At 44.6% G+C, this 23315-nt stretch overlaps 1 long non-coding RNA gene and 1 pseudogene across 1 annotated transcript; both read left to right on the plus strand.

Moving 5' to 3' along the window:
• The first annotated feature begins 14183 nt into the window (after positions 1–14183).
• LOC119333864 lies at positions 14184–20621 on the plus strand (annotated as a pseudogene).
• A 298-nt stretch (positions 20622–20919) lies between these two features.
• On the plus strand, positions 20920–22623 carry LOC119329122. The gene is made up of 2 exons (XR_005159309.1): positions 20920–21818; positions 22325–22623. It is a non-coding gene; the product is annotated as an uncharacterized LOC119329122 (long non-coding RNA).
• The last annotated feature ends 692 nt before the right edge of the window (positions 22624–23315 follow it).

A 23315-nucleotide genomic window follows, 5' to 3' on the forward strand; every position in this document is an offset into this window, starting at 1 on the left:
TACAAGAAAGTGAGTGGGAGCTCTGTAGCATTTCTCATATTATATGTAGATGACATACTCCTGATGGGAAATAATATAGAATTTCTGGACAGCATTAAGGCCTACTTGAATAAGTGTTTTTCAATGAAGGACCTTGGAGAAGCTGCTTATATATTAGGCATCAAGATCTATAGAGATAGATCGAGACGCCTCATAGGTCTTTCACAAAGCACATACCTTGATAAGATTTTGAAGAGATTCAGAATGGATCAGTCCAAGAAGGGGTTCTTGCCTATGTTACAAGGTATGAGACTGAGCTCAGCTCAGTCACCGACCATGGCAAAAGATAAAGAAGAGATGAGTGTCATCCCCTATGCTTCAGCCATAGGATCTATTATGTATGCCATGCTGTGTACCAGACCCGATGTAAACCTTGCCGTAAGTTTGGTAGCAAGATACCAAAGTAATCCCGGCAAGGAACACTGGACAGCGGTCAAGAATATCCTGAAGTACCAGAAAAGGACAAAGGACATGTTTCTCGTTTATGGAGGAGACGAAGAGCTCGTCGTAAAGGGTTACGTCGATGCTAGCTTCGACTCAGATCTGGATGACTCTAAGTCACAAACCGGATACGTGTATATGTTGAATGGTGGAGCAGTAAGCTGGTGCAGCTGCAAGCAGAGCGTCGTGGCGGGATCTACGTGTGAAGCGGAGTACATGGCAGCCTCGGAGGCAACACATGAAGCGATTTGGGTGAAGGAGTTCATCACCGACCTAGGAGTCATACCCAATGCGTCGGGGCCAATCAAACTCTTCTGTGACAACACTGGAGCTATTGCCCTCGCAAAGGAGCCCAGGTTTCACAAGAAGACCAGGCACATCAAGCGTCGTTTCAACTCCATCCGTGAAAATGTTCAAGATGGAGACATAGAGATTTGCAAAGGGCACACGGATCTGAATGTCGCAGATCCGCTGACTAAACCTCTCTCGCGTGCAAAACATGATCAACACCAGAACTCTATGGGTGTTCGATTCATCACAATGTAACTAGATTGGTGACTCTAGTGCAAGTGGGAGACTGTTGGAAATATGCCCTAGAGGCAATAATAAAAGTATTATTATATTTCATTGTTCATGATAATTGTCTTTTATTCATGCTATAACTGTATTATCCGGAAATCGTAATACACGTGTGAATACTTAGACCACACTATGTCCCTGGTAAGCCTCTAGTTGACCAGCTCGTTGTGATCAACAGATAGTCATGGTTTCCTGACTATGGACATTGGATGTCGTTGATAACGGGATCACATCATTAGGAGAATGATGTGATGGACAAGACCCAATCCTAAGCATAGCATAAAAGATCGTGTAGTTCGTTTTGCTAGAGCTTTGCAAGTGTCAAGTATCTCTTCCTTCGACCATGAGATCGTGTAACTCCCGGATACCGTAAGAGTGCCTTGGGTGTATCAAACGTCGCAACGTAACTGGGTGACTATAAAGGTGCATTACAGGTATCTCCAAAAGTAGCTGTTGGGTTGACACGGATCGAGACTGGGATTTGTCACTTCGTATGTCGGAGAGGTATCTCTGGGCCCACTCGGTAATGCATCATCATAATGAGCTCAATGTGACCAAGGTGTTGGACACGGGATCATGCATTACGGTACGAGTAAAGTGACTTGCCGGTAACGAGACTGAACAAGGTATTGGGATACCGACGATCGAGTCTCGGGCAAGTAACGTACCGATTGACAAAGGGAATTGCATACAGGGTTTGATCGAATCCTCGACATAGTGGTTCATCCGATGACAACATCGAGGAGCATGTGGGAGCCATCATGGGTATCCAGATCCCGCTGATGGTTATTGACTGAGAGCGTCTCGGTCATGTCTGCATGTCTCCCGAACCCGTAGGGTCTACACACTTAAGGTTCGGTGACGCTAGGGTTATGAAGATATGTATATGTAGAAACCCGAATGTTGTTCGGAGTCCCGGATGAGATCCCGGACGTCACGAGGAGTTCCGGAATGGTCCGGAGGTAAAGAATTATATATAGGAAGTGCTGTTTCGGGCATCGGGACAAGTTTCGGGGTTATCGGTATTGTACCGGGACCACCGGAAGGGTCCCGGGGGTCCACCGGGTGGGGCCACCTGTCCCGGGGGGCCACATGGGCTGTAGGGGGTGCGCCTTGGCCATCATGGGCCAAGGGCACCAGCCCCTATAGGCCCATGCACCTAGGGTTTCCCCCTAGGAGGAGTCCTAGTGGTGGAAGGCACCCCTAGGTGCCTTGGGGGGGAGGGAAACCTCCCCTAGGCCGCCGCCCCCCCTAGTAGATCTCATCTACTAGGGCCGGAGATCCCCCTTGGCACCCCTATATATAGTGGGGGAGAGGAGGGACTTCATACACCAGCCCCTGGCGCCTCCACCTCCCCCCGTTACGTCTCTCCCTCGTAGTCTCGGCGAAGCCCTGCTGCTGTGACGCCCTGCATCCACCACCACGCCGTCGTGCTGCTGGATCTTCATCAACCTCTCCTTCCCCCTTGCTGGATCAAGAAGGAGGAGACGTCTCCCGTCCCGTACGTGTGTTGAACGCGGAGGTGCCGTCCGTTCGGCGCTGGTCATCGGTGATTTGGATCACGTCGAGTACGACTACATCATCACCTTGCAAGCTTCCGCACGCGATCTACAAGTGGTATGTAGATGCAAACTCTCTCCCTAGACTCGTTGCTTAGATGAACTCATAGATGGATCTTGGTGAAACCGTAGGAAAATTTTTAATTTTCTGCAACGTTCCCCAACATTAATGGACCTCCCCCAACAATCCGCCCGAATCCCAACCACGGATGTTCCTTCTCACAAGCATGTGTGAGCCCCGTGCAATAAGCTGGTTGATCACCGCTCGTGTGCGCTCCAGCCATCAAAGAAACATCGTCGCCCGCTCGCCTACTCCCCGCTATGTCGAGCATCAGCGTGCTGCACGCGTCGTTCCGCCTAAGCCATGACAGACTGAGCTAGCCACCGCGTGCCCTCCTACCTTTCCCGACCTTGCACTCCTCGCATCTGCCCACCCCATGTTTGTTGGAAATATGCCCTAGAGGCAATAATAAAAGGATTATTATTATATTTCCTTGTTCATGATAATTGTCCATTATTCATGCTTTAATTGTATTATCCGGAAATCGTAATACATGTGTGAATACATAGACCACAATGTGTCCCTAGTGAGCCTCTAGTTGACTGGCTCATTGATCAACAGATAGTCATGGTTTCCTGGCTATGGACATGGGGATGTCATTGATAACGGGATCACATCATTAGGAGAATGATGTGATGGACAAGACCCAATCCTAAACATAGTACAAGATCGTATAGTTCGTTTGCTAGAGTTATTCCAATGTCAAGTATCTTTTCCTTAGACCATGAGATCGTGTAACTTCCGGATACCGTAGGAGTGCTCTGGGTGTACCAAACGTCACAACGTAACTGGGTGACTATAAAGGTATACTACGGGTATCTCCGAAAGTGTCTGTTGGGTTGACACGGATAAAGACAGGGATTTGTCACTCCATATGATGGAGAGGTATCTCTGGGCCCACTCGGTAATGCATCATCATAATGAGCTCAAAGTGACCAAGTGTCTGGTCACGGGATCATGCATTATGGTACGAGTAAAGTGACTTGCCGGTAACGAGATTGAACGAGGTATTGGGATACTGACGATCGAATCTCGGGCAAGTAACGTACCGATTGACAAAGGGAATTGTATACGGGGTTGCTTGAATCCTCGACATCGTGGTTCATCCGATGAGATCATCGAGGAGCATGTTGGAGCCAACATGGGTATCCATATCCCGCTGTTGGTTATTGACCGGAGAACCGTCTCGGTCATCTCTACATGTCTCCCGAACTCGTAGGGTCTACACACTTAAGGTTCGGTGATGCTAGGGTTGTAGAGATATGAATATGCAATAACCCGAAAGTTGTTCGGAGTCCCGGATGAGATCCTGGACGTCACGAGGAGTTCCGAAATGGTCCGGAGGTGAAGAATTATATATAGGAAGTGCAGTTTTGGCCATCGGGAGAGTTTCGGGGGTCACCGGTATTGTACCGGGACCACCGGAAGGGTCCCGGGGGTCCACCGGGTGGGGCCACCCATCCCGGAGGGCCCCATGGGCCAAACTGGGGAGGGGAACCAGCCCATAGTGGGCTGGTGCGCCCCCCTTGGCCCACCCCATGCGCCTAGGGTTGGGAACCCTAGGGTGGGGGGGCGCCCCACCTGGCTTGGGGGGCACTCCACCCCTTGGCCGCCGCCCCCCCCAGGAGATCCCATCTCCTAGGGCCGGCGCACCCCCTAGGGGGCCTATATAAAGGGGGTGGAGGGAGGGGGCAGCCACACTTTTGAGTCTTGGCGCCTCCCTCTCCCCTGCTACACCTCACCCTCTCGCAGTATAACGGCGAAGCCCTGCTGCGGTGACCCCCTGCATCCACCACCACGCCGTCGTGCTGCTGGATCTTCATCAACCTCTCCTTCCCCCTTGCTAGATCAAGAAGTAGGAGACGTCACGCTAACCGTACATGTGTTGAACACGGAGGTGCCATCCGTTCGGCGCTAGGATCTCCGGTGATTTGGATCACGTCGAGTACGACTTCCTCATCCCCGTTCTTTGAAATGCTTCCGTGCGTGATCTACAAAGGTATGTAGATGCAATCCGATCACTCGTTGCTAGATGAACTCATAGATGGATCTTGGTGAAACCGTAGGAAATTTTTTGTTTTCTGCAACGTTCCCCAACAGTGGCATCATGAGCCAGGTTTATGTGTAGTTCTCCTTGCACGAGTAGAACACAATTTGTTGTGGGCGTAGATGTTGTCAACTTTCTTGCCGCTACTAGTCTTATTTTGCTTCAGCGGTATTGTGGGATGAAGCGGCCCGGACCGACCTTACATGTACGCTTACGTGAGACTGGTTCCACCGACTGACATGCACTAGTTGCATAAGGTGGCTAGCGGGTGTCTGTCTCTCCCACTTTAGTTGGAGCGGATTCGATGAAAAGGGTCCTTATGAAGGGTAAATAGAAGTTGACAAATCACGTTGTGGCTTTTACGTAGGTAAGAAAACGTTCTTGCTAGAACCCTATTGCAGCCACGTAAAACTTGCAACAACAATTAGAGGACGTCTAACTTGTTTTTGCAGCAAGTGCTTTGTGATGTGATATGGCCAAAGTTGTGATGAATGATGGATGATATATATGTGATGTATGAGATCATGTTCTTGTAATAGGAATCACGACTTGCATGTCGATGAGTATGACAACCGGCAGGAGCCATAGGAGTTGTCTTTATTTTTTGTATGACCTGCGTGTCATTGAGAAACGCCATGTAAATTACTTTACTTTATTGCTAAACGTGTTAGCCGTAGTAGTAGAAGTAATAGTTGGTGAGCAACTTCATGGACACACGATGATGGAGATCATGATGATGGAGATCATGGTGTCATGCCGGTGACAAGATGATCATGGAGCCCCAAGATGGAGATCAAAGGAGCTATGTGATATTGGCCATATCATGTCACTATTATTATTTGATTGCATGTGATGTTTATCATGTTTTTGCATCTTGTTTACTTAGAACGACGGTAGTAAATAAGATGATCCCTCATAATAATTTCAAGAAAGTGTTTCCCCTAACTATGCACCGTTGCGACAGTTCGTTGTTTCGAAGCACCACGTGATGATCGGGTGTGATAGATTCCAACGTTCACATACAACGGGTGTAAGACAGATTTACACATGCAAACACTTAGGTTGACTTGACGAGCCTGGCATGTACAGACATGGCCTCGGAACACAGAAGACCAAAAGGTCGAGCATGAGTCGTATAGAAGATACGATCAACATGAAGATGTTCACCGATGTTGACTAGTCCGTCTCACGTGATGATCGGACATGGCCTAGTTAACCCGGATCATGTTATACTTAGATGACTGGAGGGATGTCTATCTGAGTGGGAGTTCATTATATAATTTGATTAGATGAACTTAATTATCATGAACTTAGTCTAAAATCTTTACAATATGTCTTGTAGATCAAATGGCCCATGTTGTCCTCAACTTCAACGTGTTCCTAGAGAAAACCAAGCTGAAAGACGATGGCAGCAACTATACGGACTGGGTCCGGAACCTGAGGATCATCCTCATAGCTGCCAAGAAAGATTATGTCCTAAAAGCACCGCTAGGTGACTCACCCGTCCCACAGAACCAAGATGTTATGAACGCTTGGCAGACACGTGCTGATGATTACTCCCTCGTTCAGTGCGGCATGCTTTACAGCTTAGAACCGGGGCTCCAAAAGCGTTTTGAGCGACACAGAGCATATGAGATGTTCGAAGAGCTGAAAATGGTTTTCCAAGCTCATGCCCAGGTCGAGAGATATGAAGTCTCCGACAAGTTCTTCAGCTGTAAGATGGAGGAAAATAGTTCTGTCAGTGAGCACATACTCACTATGTCTGGATTACATAACCGCTTAACTTAGCTGGGAGTTAATCTCCCGGGTTACGCGGTCATTGACAGAATCCTTCAGTCGCTTCCACCGAGCTACAAGAGCTTTGTGATGAACTTGAATATGCAGGGGATGGAAAAGACCATTCCTGAAGTATTTGCAATGCTGAAATCAGCAGAGGTAGAAGTCAAAAAGGAACATCAAGTGTTGATGGTGAATAAAACCACTAAGTTCAAGAAAGGCAAGGGTAAGACGAACTTCAAGAAGGACGGCAAGGGAGTTGCCGCGCCCGGTAAGCAAGCTGCCGGGAAGAAGCCAAAGAATGGACCCAAGCCCGAGACTGAGTGTTTTTATTGCAAGGGAAGTGGTCACTGGAAGTGGAACTGCCCCAAATACTTAGCGGACAAGAAGGCCGGCAAAACGAAAGGTATATGTGATATACATGTAATTGATGTGTACCTTACCAGTACTCGTAGTAGCTCCTGGATATTTGATACCGGTGCAGTAGCTCACATTTGTAACTCAAAGCAGGAGCTGCGGAATAAACGGAGACTGGCGAAGAACGAGGCGACGATGCGCGTCGGGAATGGTTCCAAGGTCGATGTGATCGCCGTCGGCATGCTACCTCTACATTTACCCACTGGATTAGTTTTAAACCTCAATAATTGTTATTTAGTACCAGCTTTGAGCATGAACATTGTATCAGGATCTCGTTTAATTCGAGATGGCTACTCATTTAAATCCAAGAATAATGGTTGTTCTATTTATATGAGAGATATGTTTTATGGTCATGCTCCTATGGTGAATGGTTTATTCTTAATGAATCTCGAGCGTAATGCTACACATATTCATAGTGTGAATACCAAAAGATGTAAGGTTGATAATGATAGTCCCACATACTTGTGGCACTGCCGCCTTGGTCACATAGGTGTCAAACGCATGAAGAAGCTCCATGCAGATGGACTTTTAGAGTCTCTTGATTACGAATCATTTGACACGTGCGAACCATGCCTCATGGGTAAGATGACCAAGACTCCGTTCTCAGGAACAATGGAGCGAGCAACCAACCTATTGGAAATCATACATACTGATGTGTGCGGTCCAATGAGTGTTGAGGCTCGTGGTGGCTATCGTTATGTTCTCACCCTCACTGATGACTTGAGTAGATATGGATATGTCTACTTAATGAAACACAAGTCCGAAACCTTTGAAAAGTTCAAGGAATTTCAAAGTGAGGTTGAGAATCAACGTGACAGAAAAATCAAGTTTTTGCGATCAGATCGTGGAGGAGAATACTTGAGTCACGAATTTGGCACACACTTAAGAAAATGTGGAATAGTTTCACAACTCACGCCGCCTGGAACACCTCAGCGTAATGGTGTGTCCGAACATCGTAATCGCACTCTATTGGATATGGTGCGATCTATGATGTCTCTTACCGATTTACCGCTGTCATTTTGGGGCTATGCTTTAGAGACTGCCGCATTCACTTTAAATAGGGCTCCGTCGAAATCTGTTGAGACGACACCGTATGAATTATGATTTGGGAAGAAGCCTAAGCTGTCGTTTCTAAAAGTTTGGGGATGCGATGCTTATGTCAAGAAACTTCAACCTAAAAAGCTCGAACCCAAGTCAGAAAAATGCGTCTTCATAGGATACCCTAAAGAAACTATTGGGTATACCTTCTACCTCAGATCTGAAGGCAATATCTTTGTTGCCAAGAATGGATCCTTTCTAGAGAAGGAGTTTCTCTCGAAAGAAGTAAGTGGGAGGAAAGTAGAACTTGATGAAGTATTACCTCTTGAACTGGAAAGTGGCGCAACTCAGGAAAATGTTCATGTGGTGCCTGCACCAATTAGAGAGGAAGTTAATGATGATGATCAAGATACTTCTGATCAAGCTCCTACTGAACTTCGAAGGTCCACAAGGACACGTTCCGCACCAGAGTGGTACGGCAACCCTGTCTTGGAAATCATGTTTTTAGACAACGGTGAACCTTCGAACTATGAAGAAGCGATGGCGGGCCTGGATTCTGACAAATGGCTGGAAGCCATGAAATCCGAGATAGGATCCATGTATGAAAAAGAAGTATGGACTTTGACTAACTTGCCCGATGATCGGCGAGCCATAGAAAATAAATGGATCTTTAAGAAGAAGACATACGCGGATGGTAATGTGACCATCTATAAAGCTAGGCTTGTCGCTAAGGGTTATCGACAAGTTCAAGGGGTTGACTACGATGAGACTTTCTCTCCCGTAGTGAAGCTGAAGTCCGTCCGAATCATGTTAGCAATTGCCGCATACTATGATTATGAGATATGGCAAATGGACGTCAAAACGGCATTCCTTAACGGTTATCTTAAGGAAGAACTGTATATGATGCAGCCGAAAGGTTTTGTCGACCCTAAGAATGCTAATAAGGTATGCAAGCTCCAGCGATCCATTTATGGGCTGGTGCAAGCATCTCGGAGTTGGAACATTCGCTTTGATGATATGATCAAAGCGTTTGGGTTTATGCAGACTTATGGAGAAGCCTGCGTTTACAAGAAAGTGAGTGGGAGCTCTGTAGCATTTCTCATATTATATGTAGATGACATACTTTTGATGGGAAATGATATAGAACTTTTGGACAACATTAAGGCCTACTTGAATAAGAGTTTTTCAATGAAGGACCTTGGAGAAGCTGCTTATATATTAGGCATCAAGATCTATAGAGATAGATCAAGACGCCTCATAGGTCTTTCGCAAAGCACATACCTTGATAAGATATTGAAGAAGTTCAATATGGATCAGTCTAAGAAGGGGTTCTTGCCTATGTTGCAAGGTATGAAATTGAGCTCAGCTCAATGTGCGACCACGGCAGAAGATATAGAAGAGATGAGTGTCATCCCCTATGCCTCAGCCATAGGGTCTATTATGTATGCCATGCTGTGTACCAGACCTAATGTAAACCTTGCCGTAAGTTTGGTAGGTAGGTACCAAAGTAATCCTAGCAAGGAACACTGGACAGCGGTCAAGAATATCCTGAAGTACCTGAAAAGGACTAAGGAAATGTTTCTCGTTTATGGAGGTGACGAAGAGCTCGTCGTAAAGGGTTACGTCGACGCTAGCTTCGACACAGATCTGGATGACTCTAAGTCACAAAACGGATACGTGTATATTTGAATGGTGGGGCAGTAAGCTGGTGCAATTGCAAGCAAAGCGTTGTGGCGGGATCTACATGTGAAGCGGAGTACATGGCAGCCTTGGAGGCAGCACATGAAGCAGTCTGGGTGAAGGAGTTCATTACCGACCTAGGAGTCATATCCAATGCGTCGAGCCCGATGACTCTCTTCTGTGACAACACTGGAGCTATTGCCCTTGCCAAGGAGCCCAGGTTTCACAGGAAGACCAGGCATATCAAGCGTCGCTTCAACTCCATTCGTGAAAGTGTTCAAAATGGAGACATAGAGATTTGTAAAATACATACAGACCTGAATGTAGCAGATCCGTTGACTAAACCTCTTCCTAGAGTAAAACATGATCAACACCAGAATTCCATGGGTGTTCGATTCATCACAATGTAACTAGATTATTGACTCTAGTGCAAGTGGGAGACCGTTGGAAATATGCCCTAGAGGCAATAATAAAAGGATTATTATTATATTTCATTGTTCATGATAATTGTCTATTATTCATGCTTTAATTGTATTATCCGGAAATCGTAATACATGTGTGAATACATAGACCACAATGTGTCCCTAGTGAGCCTCTAGTTGACTGGCTCGTTGATCAACAGATAGTCATGGTTTCCTGGCTATGGACATGGGGATGTCATTGATAATGGGATCATATCATTAGGAGAATGATGCGATGGACAAGACCCAATCCTAAACATAGTACAAGATCGTATAGTTCGTTTGCTAGAGTTTTTCCAATGTCAAGTATCTTTTCCTTAGACCATGAGATCGTGTAACTCCCGGATACCGTAGGAGTGCTCTGGGTGTACCAAACGTCACAACGTAACTGGGTGACTATAAAGGTATACTACGGGTATCTCCGAAAGTGTCTGTTGGGTTGACACAGATCAAGATTGGGATTTATCACTCCGTATGACGGAGAGGTATCTCTGGGCCCACTCGGTAATGCATCATCATAATGAGCTCAAAGTGACCAAGTGTCTGGTCACGGGATCATGCATTACGGTACGAGTAAAGTGACTTGCCGGTAACGAGATTGAACGAGGTATTGGGATACCGACGATCGAATCTCGGGCAAGTAACGTACCGATTGACAAAGGGAATTGTATACGGGGTTGCTTGAATCCTCGACATCGTGGTTCATCCGATGAGATCATCGAGGAGCATGTGGGAGCCAACATGGGTATCCGATGAGATCATCGACAAATACAACTTTTGATAACTCTGAAGCAACTATTTGGTTCACAAATGAACTTCTGGTAACAGCAAAGCAACTAACTTGTTAACAAATATACAACTTCTGATAACTGCAAAGCAACTAACTGGTTAACAAATACAACTTCTAGCTATAATAATAACCATACAGTTTGGGGTCTATATGCATTCATCTTCATTTCTAGGTAAAACCCTAAAAGGAGAACAAAAATACTGTTTAAAAACAAATCAGGCAGCAGGCAGCTAGGTGGACGAATGCGCATCATAAAATATAGAGCCAATTAAACTACTAGTGCTAAAACTTGGCGCGAAAAGTCACTTTAGTGCCAAAACTTACAATATACATTGAACCGGTGCCATAACTTGGCTTTGACGTGTATATATGGTGCAACTCACGTTTGTATACAAACACTGTGCTAACTAGGCGCGTCAGCGTGGCTGGGACCCACTGTCAACAGTTGGACGATGTGGAGGAGGACGTGTGGCCCGTTATTTTGCGAAAAACTCCTCATAATTTTTTTCTCACAAAAAAAACCCCATGGTGTGGACACCCGAGCGACCCATATTTTTCTCATGTTGTTCTAAGTGGATATATCCTTTAAGGCTTAAGCGGGTTGAAGTCCTTAGAGCCCAGTTTGCAATGTTATATTTTTTAAACCATATGTAAATTAAGATCATGTGTTATAAATAAAATAAATTGCGGAGTAAAAATGAAAACATTTATATACAACATAGATATTTCATTAAAAGCATGACATTTCAAACTTACATTAGCATTTATTTAAATGTATAGAAAAAATAAAATTACTTGATATTTCTATTTAATATGCAAATTATTTCATGAATAATTTTGTAATTTATATTTTGTTATGTGGATACTTTTTAAAATAATATGTGAATATTTTTATAATGTAACATTAGCTTTATATTATTTGAAACAACACGAAGGTGGCCTCCGCGGCAACGGGTGGTTGATCATCTCCCTACACTGTCGCCGGCGGCATCGCAGCACCAATGACCTTCGCAACAGCTGGTAGTGATGCTCATTGGTTACCCCTTGCTCGCTTGCAACATCGTCGGCCCCCCTGCTGCGTGGGGCACGTCCTCGACCTTGCAATAGCAGGGGATGCTACTCACTAGACGCCCCTCATAACTTGTTGGCTCGAAACAACACCGTCATGCTCGCAACAGTGGTCGTCCTCTCCTCGCAGCATTGGTGGCGTCATTTGCATCAGTGTTGATCCCATGAGGTCTAACAGTGGGCTCACGGGTAGGGTTGGGCATATTATCCGATGACCGAACTCCTGAACCGAAAAACCCGGGACCGAAGCCGAATAGACCAAAACCGATAATTATGGTCATAAGTTCGGTCCTTAACTCTGGAAAACCGAATTAACTTCGGCAATTTCGGGTTTAGACATCAGATACCCGAACTGACCGGAAATACCTGAACATGGGCCAACGTGTGGAAAATCCGAGCCCATTATCTAACTAGGCCGTAGTCCAAACTCTTCTTTCTACAGCCGCACGTATACAACCTCATCTCCACGAGCCCACGACCCTGCCTCTATCGCTCCCCCGTCATATTTCCCCACTCCACCCCTTCGGCCATAGCCCTAGCCACCACAACTCCTAGTACCTAACGGCGTTGGTCCGGCAGCCAGGAACCTGCTCCGTCTCCCTCCCCTCCTTTCCAACGATCTCCGCTAGATCTAACCGACCTTGCTCCCTACGGGGCCACCCCAGCAGGCAACCAGGGAATAGCAACAGAGCTCCTTGTAGCCAGCGACCATACCCCGCAACGGCTCTCTCTCCCCCTCCCTCCCTCTTTCTTGGCTGTAGATCGGCCCTACTCAGTCTTAACCGGTGACCGAACCGGTTTTTCAATGGACTGAATTCTCGGTTATTGTTATTACTAAACACCGATCGGTCAGCATATTAAGAAAACCGAAATATTTTAAAACCCGAGAAACCGAACCGATCGGCCCGGTTAAACCGAACGCCCAGGCGTACTCACGGGTTGGCCTTCAAACAAGGCATTTTTTTAGCACTTGCCCTTGTGAATGACCTTAGATTGCTCACTGATTATTTTTAGTTCATATTGACCACAGCAGGTCGCTTAGAGTATCTCTAGTAGACCTCGTATAATACCGACCCGCAAAACGCGTTTCTAGTTCACAGAAAAACGGCTTTGCGGGCCGGCGCGGGCGGCGGTAGAGTCAGACCCTGCATAACGGACCCGTACAAAAGTGTATTCGCAGAAGATGCTCTTTTACATGTCGGCTACACGGGGTCTGCTCGGGCGCAGCTGCGTTGACCCGCAAACCGAAAACCCTCGATAAGCGAATTTAACAGCGATTCCGACAAATGAGTTCAAATTCAAACAATAAAACATAGTTCACGCGCAAATAAAAGCATAGTTTTGTAGGACAAACGCAAAAGGCTTGATGCAAAAGGGCTTCATGCAAAAGCGACGACCACATCCATTATCATCTTGGTCGCTTTTCATCCGTCGTCATGATCTTCACTCTGCACCACCTCCAGCGAGGTCATCGCTGTCCAGGGGCGGAGTCAGGATTTAGGCATAGGGGGGGGGGGGCGAGACGTCAATGAAGTCAAAAAAAATTGTGCCTCACAACTTTCCAATAGTGTTATATCTAAGCCATGTCAACACACTAGACACACATTTTCTCTCTCGCAGCTGGCGTGTGCGCAAGAACCATCCATGCTTTGATGCTTACCAATGCTCGACGAGGCCTCGACTGCTTCAAGCTTTTGAGTGATCGCAGGTGCCTAGGGCCTAGCAAGACGATGCATCACAAATCACACAGTCAAAATAATTATAATCTGATGCATCAAATCGACATGGTACAAGATGAGAATAGAGAGATTAGTAGGCAATATGATATGTTGACCTTGGCTAGTTCATCGGCAGCCTAAAGAATCAAGAGATAAGAGAAGGATATTCCTACAAGGCTCCACAAAGATCAGCGATTCTGGGCCGTTGGATCGGGTCCCTTGATGCGTTTTCGTCCGTTGGATCGACATTTGGATAAATCTGGGCCGTTGGATCTGAAAAAAACACCGCTGTAATGAATAGTAATGGCAACAGAATGTAAATACCATGCCCTCACTAGGGCATTTTGGTCATTTCGCGTGGTGAGGGTATAAAAGGGCCGGCTCGCGTGGTGAACCCTAGCCTCCTCCTCTCCCCGCACTCGCTCGCCCGCCCTCCCCTGCCCCGCCCCGCCGCCTCGCCCACCCCGCCCCGCCGCCCCGCTCGCCGTGGCCGTGGCCGATGACCACGACCCCGCCGTCCCGCCTCGCCCGTCCCGCTCGCAGTGGCCGATGCCCCGCGGCCTCGCCAGCCCCGCCCCGTCCGTCCCGCTGCCCGTCTCGCCAGCCCCGCTACATTTACGGCCGGCATCACCGCGCGCCGCCCGGCCAAGGTATTCTCCCGCGTGCGCGACCTCCTCGCCAAGCCCATCCTCTACGCGCGGGCCATCGCCGACTCGCTCTTCCTCCACTGTGACCTCGTCCACGACGCCCGTGGCACCGCTGCCGTCCGCGCCGACGACGGCCAGGTCCAACACCGTCGACGAGACCGTCGCCATGGTGCTCCACTATGCCTCGGGGATCGCCGATGCGCACGTTGGCCTTCCGTGCGTGACGCTGTCGTCGTCGTGCCGCCCTATTTCGGCCAGGCCGAGCGCCGGGCCCTCACGCAGGCGGCCCAGCTCGCCGGGTTCAACGTCCTGGCGCTCGTCAACGAACACGCCGGGGCCGCGCTGCAGTTCGTCCTACAGCGCCAAGGAGTTCGGGAAGATGGTGTGTGTCAACGAGTTCCAGGTAAAATTCTCACCTCTCCAGCTCCTTTAGCTGTTCAGTTCTGCTTAAACTCATATATCTGTTTGTAAGATCTCTGAAGAAAAAGTTGTTACTACTGCTTTCACATGCTAGATGACTGTAGATCTGAAAAAACATGAAATTTTACCCGCTATCTTGAATAGGCATCTAGTGCTAATGCTTTTAGCTAATTCCTCCGCACGTTAAGGATGTCAGATGGAACTCCAAACTGGGAGGCCTTGAAATGGAAATGCGTTTGGTAAACTATTCCGCAGATCAATTTAATAAGCAGACATCTGTCAGTCTCCTAAAGCAATGGCTAAGTTGAAGAAGCAAGTCAAGCGCACCAAAGAAATTCTGAGCGCATATACCCCTGCTCCAATCTCAGTTGAATCTCTCTATAATGATACCGATTTCAGGTGTGTCCTTTGGTACATGCATAATCTTTGGATGACCTTTTTATATGAAACTTAAAAGATCCATCTTATGTCCTGGATCGATTCTGAACACATGGACCTCTTGCTTGTAACCAAACATAATCTGGAGTAGCATGGATGACAGGCCCTATTATTTCATATTTGCCAAATGGTCTGACCTTTGATAGATCAAGTTGATTTCTTTGTCTCCTTTAAAGTGCGTAGATGCAGTATCAATTGAATAAAATGTGTTTTGGTACTGCTTTTGCATATCTCTTGTGGATAGTTTCTGCTACATTGAAGTTCTGCATCCATTTTCATTGCATATTTATGATTATGTGGAACTTGCAAGATTATACCGGCTTCTTAACATGTCATTGTTGGTATTTTCCGTAGACCCATTGGCCATTGATGTCCTTAGTCCTTACTGCTTTGTTCTGTGATTATTGATCTTTTACCCCAGCTCATGCTTTCAGCTTTCCTTCAGTTTTTCTCAGCATAGAGCGCACCTTTAATCCTAAATCATGGTTAGGAAAAAAAATCAAGGTTTTGACATGCTGACCGACATGTTGTTTGTTACAGAAGCAGCATAACACGTGAAAATTTTGAAGAGCTTTGTGCATATTTATGGGAGCAGGCTCTGTCTCCAATCAAAGATGTGCTCACGCATTCAGGCATGAAAATTGGTGACGTATATGCTGTAGAGCTAATTCGAGGAGCTACCAGGGTACCGAAACTGCAGGTGATTATTACTCCCTCATTCAAGACTTATACTTGACTTGCCATTGAGGGGCTGTAATGAAATGCAGGACTGTTGCATTGTTGAATTTCTGAAACTTTCTGTGTATGCTCATATAAACTAAACTGATTTTAGAACTTGGGTGCATGCGATTGCCTGCTTCTTGTTACACCTTTTCTCTCGTAAGAAGGTTTCATCGTGAACAGAATTCAGTATTTGGCATGGAGTTTATAAACTGTTGTTAGTCATACAGAGGACTTCATTTACTTATGGAATAGAGTTACATGCCTTATCTATCTGTACCATTTATTATTATCTTGAATCTCATTGTTTTTTTTATTTTTCACATTTTGACTCACGAGGCACATTTGTATTCCTCTGTTCCAGGCTAAGCTGCAGGAATTCCTGGGATGGAGTGAGCTAGATAAGCACCTTGATGCTGATGAAGCAATTGTTCTTGGCGCCTCACGACATGCTGCTAATCTAAGTGATGGGATTAAGTTGAACCGCAAGTTGGGGATGATTGACAGTTCTACTTATGGTTTCGTGTTTGAAATAGATGGCCCAGATTTTGTCAAAGATGAAAGTACTGATCAAGTACTGGTTCCAAGGATGAAAAAGATGCCAATAAAGGTTAAGAAGGATATTAGTCAATCTCTTACTTGTCGACAAACTTTGCCCGTTGTTTGAAAATATATATCTGAGCAAGCTTTTTATTTGTCTGTTGTCTACAGTTGTTCAGGTCCATCAAATATACTAAGGACTTTGATGTGTCTCTCAGCTATGACAAAGCTTCTGAATTGCCCCCAGGTGTTTTATTGCAAATGTTTGCAGAGTACGCCATATCAGGCCTGACAGAAACCAGTGAAAAGTAAGCACAGTTTTGATGTTATTTTGGTGCGTGTAGTCTCAAGTGTCAACTCTCAACCCTGCTCATAGTCAACTTAACAGCCTGAAAGGACCTTATGTGAACCAATATTTATTCTGAATAAATTTTCTGTGAAGTTGTAATACGTATATGGTCATGTCAATATAAATTGTCTAGAAATTGATCCAACGTCCGGAAGTGGCTGAGCTTGCCCCTCGCCATCGCCGCATCCCCTCCACTAACCTCTCTAGGCATGGACAGAAAATATCTTAGCTCCATTTGCTGAAAATATCTTAGCTCCATTTGCTGAAAACAGAGGCAGAGTAGCAGTTATAGCACCCCTAGAGAGATTACACTGATTCCCGTCATGGTGCTGCTTGCGTACATTCTTTGTTAGAGATTGCTTGATCTGATTGCGGCCGGAACATGGTTTGGTTAGGGCTGTGTGATTTAGCCTCTTCTTGGTGGCAACTAATTACGCAGAAATACTTTAGTTTAGCCTCTTCATCCCAATATTTAAGATTACAGGGTCGAAGTGCCTTCTCCCTATGGTAATCACCATGGTTTTATTATTTGGCTTCTTCTGCATATCCTTTAGTTTAGTTTTCAGTATCATCACAATCAGGAGGTATTGAGCCTGACAGCTAATAGGATGTTTGCTGTGAGTTGGTACTATATGCATCTGTTGGATGTCCTGCTGCACATCTAGGCATTTTATTGTTCTATTGCTTTTGCTCTGTGTAGGGATGGGTTAGGGTTTGCTGTTGGATCCAACATTTTTCTGTTGATGGTTGTCGTCTGCTCATGCTCTTGACTGTCGGACTGCTGGGATCTGTCGTTGTTGTGGTTGTCTCGATAGTTATGATTTTTGTCAACGGTCCTATTGCAGGTGCTTTTCTTTTCTCATTCCTTTATTTATGCCTTTCCATGTACATTTTCTAATTTAATATTTATCTTTTAGGCATGGGTTGTGGCTTACCAAGTCTAATGTTTGTGTTGGGTTTTCCTTTTTTTGTGTGGAGCTGGTCAGTTCATATGAAGCAAAAGAAAGGCATGCAGTACCTTAAATTGACAATGTGATTAATTAGGCAGCATGAGTTATTACATATTGTTGTGTAATGTATGAAATACCAGATTCACTTATTCAGCATATATCTGTCTCGCTCCTCTTTCCGCAGTAAACCTTTTGGTTAAGTTTGCAGTCATCACTTCATCTTCCGCCTTGCAATTTTGTCTCTGTTTGATCAAAGTGCATGAGTCGCTAGACGCCATAAGCATCTTATATTTGGCAGTGTTGTGCATGACTAGACTTTGTTGCAAAAATATTCCTGAAATTGATATTAGCTCCATCTATTTGTTGTTTACATGTAATTGCAATGTGCTCTTTCGAACTTCGCTGTTCAGGATTTTATCATTGGTTATGTTTTTGTGTGGCTTGGCAGAGGCGTCGTTCTTGGTGGTCGAGCCGCTGATGGAGAAGATTCATAGAGAGATTTGTTGGGTGGACGCTGACATCCTTGCCGCCGTCCGGCAGCAGGTTCAGTCTTGCGATCTCATGTTCCATTTGGTTTGCAATAGCTACGCTCTTTGCATTAGTACTGGTTAAATATGGCCAAACTAATGTGTGAAAAAAGGTGCTTGAACCTTCTATATTAAAAACTTTTATATTTATTCAGCGGTAACATACAAGCGGTGGCTGGCCCTTTTCTATGTTGCTAGCTTTAGAAAATTGTGGAAGCTACCCGTCCTCCTGTTTTCAACTGAAATATAATTCAAATATATTTGCTTCTGTTTCCAATGGCTCTAAACATGCCCCTCAGTTTCTATGAGCAAATGAAGAAGATAACATTTGTTTGTTCTTTGGAATGAAGAAATTTACATAGGTTATTACAGTAAATGCTTAATTTTTTCTCCCCAGGACCAGGGCAGTACTTACAAAAAGAGGCAAGCTGAAGAGGAAAGTTGGAAGAAGGAGAGCAACTGTGCGTTGTTCTGACTGCCTCTTCCTCATGTCGCTAAGGTAAGCTATACGCATGCACCACACTCACGTGATTGTTTCAAGGGATTCTAGAATTTTTTTTCTCAAAGTGATACTATTTGCATGTTGAGGTTATCCCTCCACAATCCATTTCTTTGTACTTCCTCCAGAAAGATAATATGATCTCCATAGAGGATTACTCAGTAGATTTTTTTTATGTTCTCTTATTCAAATATTTAAGGCTCCAAGCTTCAAAAAATCAAACTCAGGTTCACTATACCATTTTTCATATGCTTATGCTTGAATTGGAGGTGAAGTCTCAGTGTATCAAACCACATAGTGAAACCATATACACATATGACTATACAAGGAAGTATAATGAGGTGTGAATGAATAGCATCGGTTATGTGTGTTAGGAATATGCTCTCTTATTTTTGCAAGAAGAAACTTGCTCTAAGCTCTGTGTGATCAATTTTATGTGTTTCTGCTATACAGTGTCACAGGCAAGAGGACCAAGTGCAGGCTGGTGAGCATCAGGAGTCCAGTCGATTGGCTTCGGCCTTTGAGGTGCTGCTGGCTAGCGGTGCCACTTCCGAGCGTCTCCTCACCCCTCACTCCTGTGGCCCCTTCAACTGGTAAGTTCCCCCCTCTCTCTCTCTCAAGACTTTGCTGATTAAATATTTAATAACAAATACATACCATACATTGAGTTAGATTTGGTTGCCTGAAAAAGGAAAAATACGTCTCTTTGTGTAATTGTGGTAATCAATTTTAATCTTTCTTGCTTTTACCTTAGTCTTGCTCAATATGGTGTTACACTTTGAAAGTTCTAATCTGGTTAACATTAAGCTTTCGAAGTTTTAGTTATACCTGTGTTGATAGTCATTAGAAGACAACTAAACAACAAAAGGTTAAAGTTCAGTTTCAGTTATGTATCAAATTATTTATTTCAGTGAGATGTCTGAGATTTAAATTAGAAGAAATTTTATTAGCTTCGCCATGTGGCTACAAAATACCTCGCTATTGTTTGATCTTGACAGTCTCTGAACCTGTTATATTCTGTAACTTTGGAGAACATGCTAGACATTCACTGTTGCCTGAGATATTAATCTGTTCTGTTTGAGATATATGGGTCATTGGATAAGTAGGATCCTCTATACTGAAGTGAACATGTTACAAGTATTTACTAGCTCTCCTCTGCTTTTTTGTGCAGGTGGCACTTTTGCTTGTGTCTTGTTATCTTTTTGAAATGGTGAAGCTGACAGTGATAGCCTGTATCACTGATGGCCTTCCATTGGCGGAGTGCTTAGATGGTGGTTATGTGAAGGATGTTGTCTTCTACAAGCAGCAAGAAAAATTGTTGTTCAAAAACATATCTAAAGGCCAACATGAATCATCAAGACTGTCAACTGAGACTGGACCATACCGTTCCAGGTCAAGGTATGTATTTACATTTTTTGCTTTCAGCAAGATGAGGATAATGTGACTGTTTGTGTGCGTGCGTGCTATATGATGCATTTTCGCTTTCATAGATGAGGATACTGTGACTATTTGTGTGTGTGCGTGCTATATGATACATTTTTGCTTTCATCAAGATGAGGATACTGTGAATGTTTGTGTGGGTGCTTTAGTGGTTCTAGGTTATTGTAGTAGTATAACTAGGCTTCGTTTACACAAAATCCAAATAGAATTTAGTTTGGAGCTGGTCAAGACATGGTATAGTATTATAACCTATTAATTTGGTTGGACTGGTCAAGTGTTCTATTAATTCTTGCTGCAGTATTCATTCTGTAGTATGTACTAGCTCTTAGACAAAATAATTGTTTAGCCCCTGATTTCTTAGCTACTGGTTGGTCCTGTAAAGCTACATCCTTGCTTTCCGATTAGTGTTATTTGAATCTATAGTAGTGGATATGCGTAGAAGATCCGCTGATTTGTTTTTTTCTTTATTTATCATGTGATGGCCATTGTCGGAGCTTTGCCGCCTTCATCTCGACTCCGTCGGGGTTCCAGGTTCACCCCCTGTGGCACAGTGATTTGCGGCGGCTGCGGGGTCTTCCCCTGCTTTGGTGGTGGCCGGCAGGCGTTTGCCCGGCTAGATCTGGCGCGGTGCAGGACCTGTGGTGCATGGCCTGGTTTATGGGGGCGGGAGACACATGGGTCCTTGGTCCGGCAGCGTCGGCAGGACACTGTGCGCCCGTCTGCTTTCTTGCTAGATACGTGTTTAGGAAAAAACTACAATACTCCTTCAAGGTTTATACATCAATTGCAACGGGTTTTAGGAATGCATCACTATATTGATTTTGGTTTATACATGAACTGCAGAGAGTTTTATAAATGTATCATTATATTCTTTTGGGTTTATATATGAATTGCATGTTTTAGGCATGTGAAAATCAGAGCTCAGGCGGCAGGTGATTTTTTTTTCTTGCTTCTAATGCTAGGATGATGTTCTGTATACTAAAAAGGACTCGTGCACACTTGCTTTGCTCCTTAGTGTTTATGATCAGTTACCAAACATTATAATAGGATATACACATTGCTTCAAAACTGAGTATGTTCCTTGGTGATGGTGTATTTATTATGAAAATAAATAGAACTGCTTACACATGGTGATGTGGTATTCCTACTCGATTACTTACCCTGTTTCTGTGACAAAGGCCCGTGATAGATATGGTTAGACACATATTGAGCATCCAATTTCATAAATATTGAGCATACAGTTTCAACTTCAACTTAAACATGAGATTGTCTTGCTGTCGAGTTGTGTTCAGTTCTTTCCATGTAGAACTTACTAGAAATTCTTGCATACATCCTAAACAAATAAAGAGCTGCATGCATTTAAATTAAGCAGTTCCAAAGAAAGAATTATTTCAAGTTATTTTGTTTGGAGATGAGTTGCCTTTTCTACACCTTTGTGTAAAGGATGGAGCCTCCACAATGCCTATGAGCCATGCTTTTTCCCACCCAGGAAAATGGTCTATTTTCAAGTGGCATCATACGGTGAAGGAGGGGATCTGGATCAAGAGCCGTAATGGTGCTTGTGATGGCATGTCTAGCACTTGCGCGACCCTGGAGTCTGACTTCTTCTTGCAAGTAAGCTCCTTTTGCTCTTCTATGCCCCCCACCTCGCTTGTGAGGATCTATGGTTGGATTTGGGTAACTAGAACCCAAGAGATGTAATCCTATTTGGATATGAACTGCGTATGCTAGCTTGATTTAGTTTATAGGAGTAGATTTTATAGATGAACTGTGTGTGCTAGCTTGATGGTGATACATGCCATATCTCTGGATTGACTCCATGGGGTATCCATTAACGTATGAGGTTTCACAAGGAAATGAGTTTCTTGCATTCTCATGTTGAAAAGAATTAAAGAAACGTAGCAGAATATGGTGCCAAAGTTTTTAGTTCTTATTGGGTTCGTCCACCTATCAAGGTTTGATGAAAATTATCAACTTGCTTTGTAGGATTTGTATCATGTTTGTTTCTACAAGAAATCCAATTGGAATTGGTCTAATGTCCTGCACATATACTTTCTTTTACTGTTTATACATTTCAACCACTTACTTATGTTGTCTCTAAACCATTTCCGACGACTCAGGTTGACCATACTATTGTGAGAATCTCGACCAGGATCATTCTTTATATCATGTTGGATCATCTTGGAATTCGTAGAGCCATTTACCGTTGAAGGATGTACTCACAGAACAAATCAGTGTGATTATGCTTTTCTACACTTCTGTCCAAAGTAATGGGATATGTATTCTGTACTGTACAGCTACCCTCTAATGCACTACTCAGCCTTCAGTATCTGTATGTACAAATGACCTAATTATTATGAATGACATATGGAGTGTGCTGCTTTCTATATAAATGGCTTGCTCTAATTCTGATTTATTATACCACATTGCTTTTGATCCATTCCATTTTGCCAAACTTGATGCGTCAAGCTTTGAGCTACTATACTGGCAGCGAAGGTAAAATTCCACAATGTACAAGTTCATATCACCTACTAACCCACATGTACTATACTGCGGCATGCTCATATCACCTACTAATCCACAAGTACAAGTTCTATGTCAAAGATAATCGTTCTCTCTGCTAAAAGCATGGGCTCTGCATTATGTGCCTACTTTCAGTCCTTCCTATCCTATATTAATGAGTTTGGTACCGAACTTAATGATGAGTGGTTATCTTTTGTGGTCTTATGTACATGCTGAACTCAATGTTGCCTTATAATTTCATGTCGATATTGAACTCCATTATGTTTTATCACAAACGAATGTTTCTTCTTCACTTTAGTTTGTTATCATGTTTCATACGCTAAACGCAGATTTCTACTAACTTAGCACTACTTGCTTTACCAAAATGTTGGGACCGGCACCCTTGCGCCAGGGCGCGTCCCGATCTAGTCGAGCAGGGGCGCACGACGGCGGCAACGCAACCCTAACCCAGGCAAGCGCTAATCACGGAAGAAATTCCCAGCGCCCAGGCCCCAAGAGACTTACACTAATCTGGCCTTGCCATGGACCTAAAAGTAACTCTGTGGTGGGCTTTCACATGGGCCTTTTAAAGCGTTCCATCGATCGTTG

Source organism: Triticum dicoccoides, chromosome 7A, assembly GCF_002162155.2.
Source record: "Triticum dicoccoides isolate Atlit2015 ecotype Zavitan chromosome 7A, WEW_v2.0, whole genome shotgun sequence".
Taxonomy (NCBI): Eukaryota; Viridiplantae; Streptophyta; class Magnoliopsida; order Poales; family Poaceae; genus Triticum; species Triticum dicoccoides.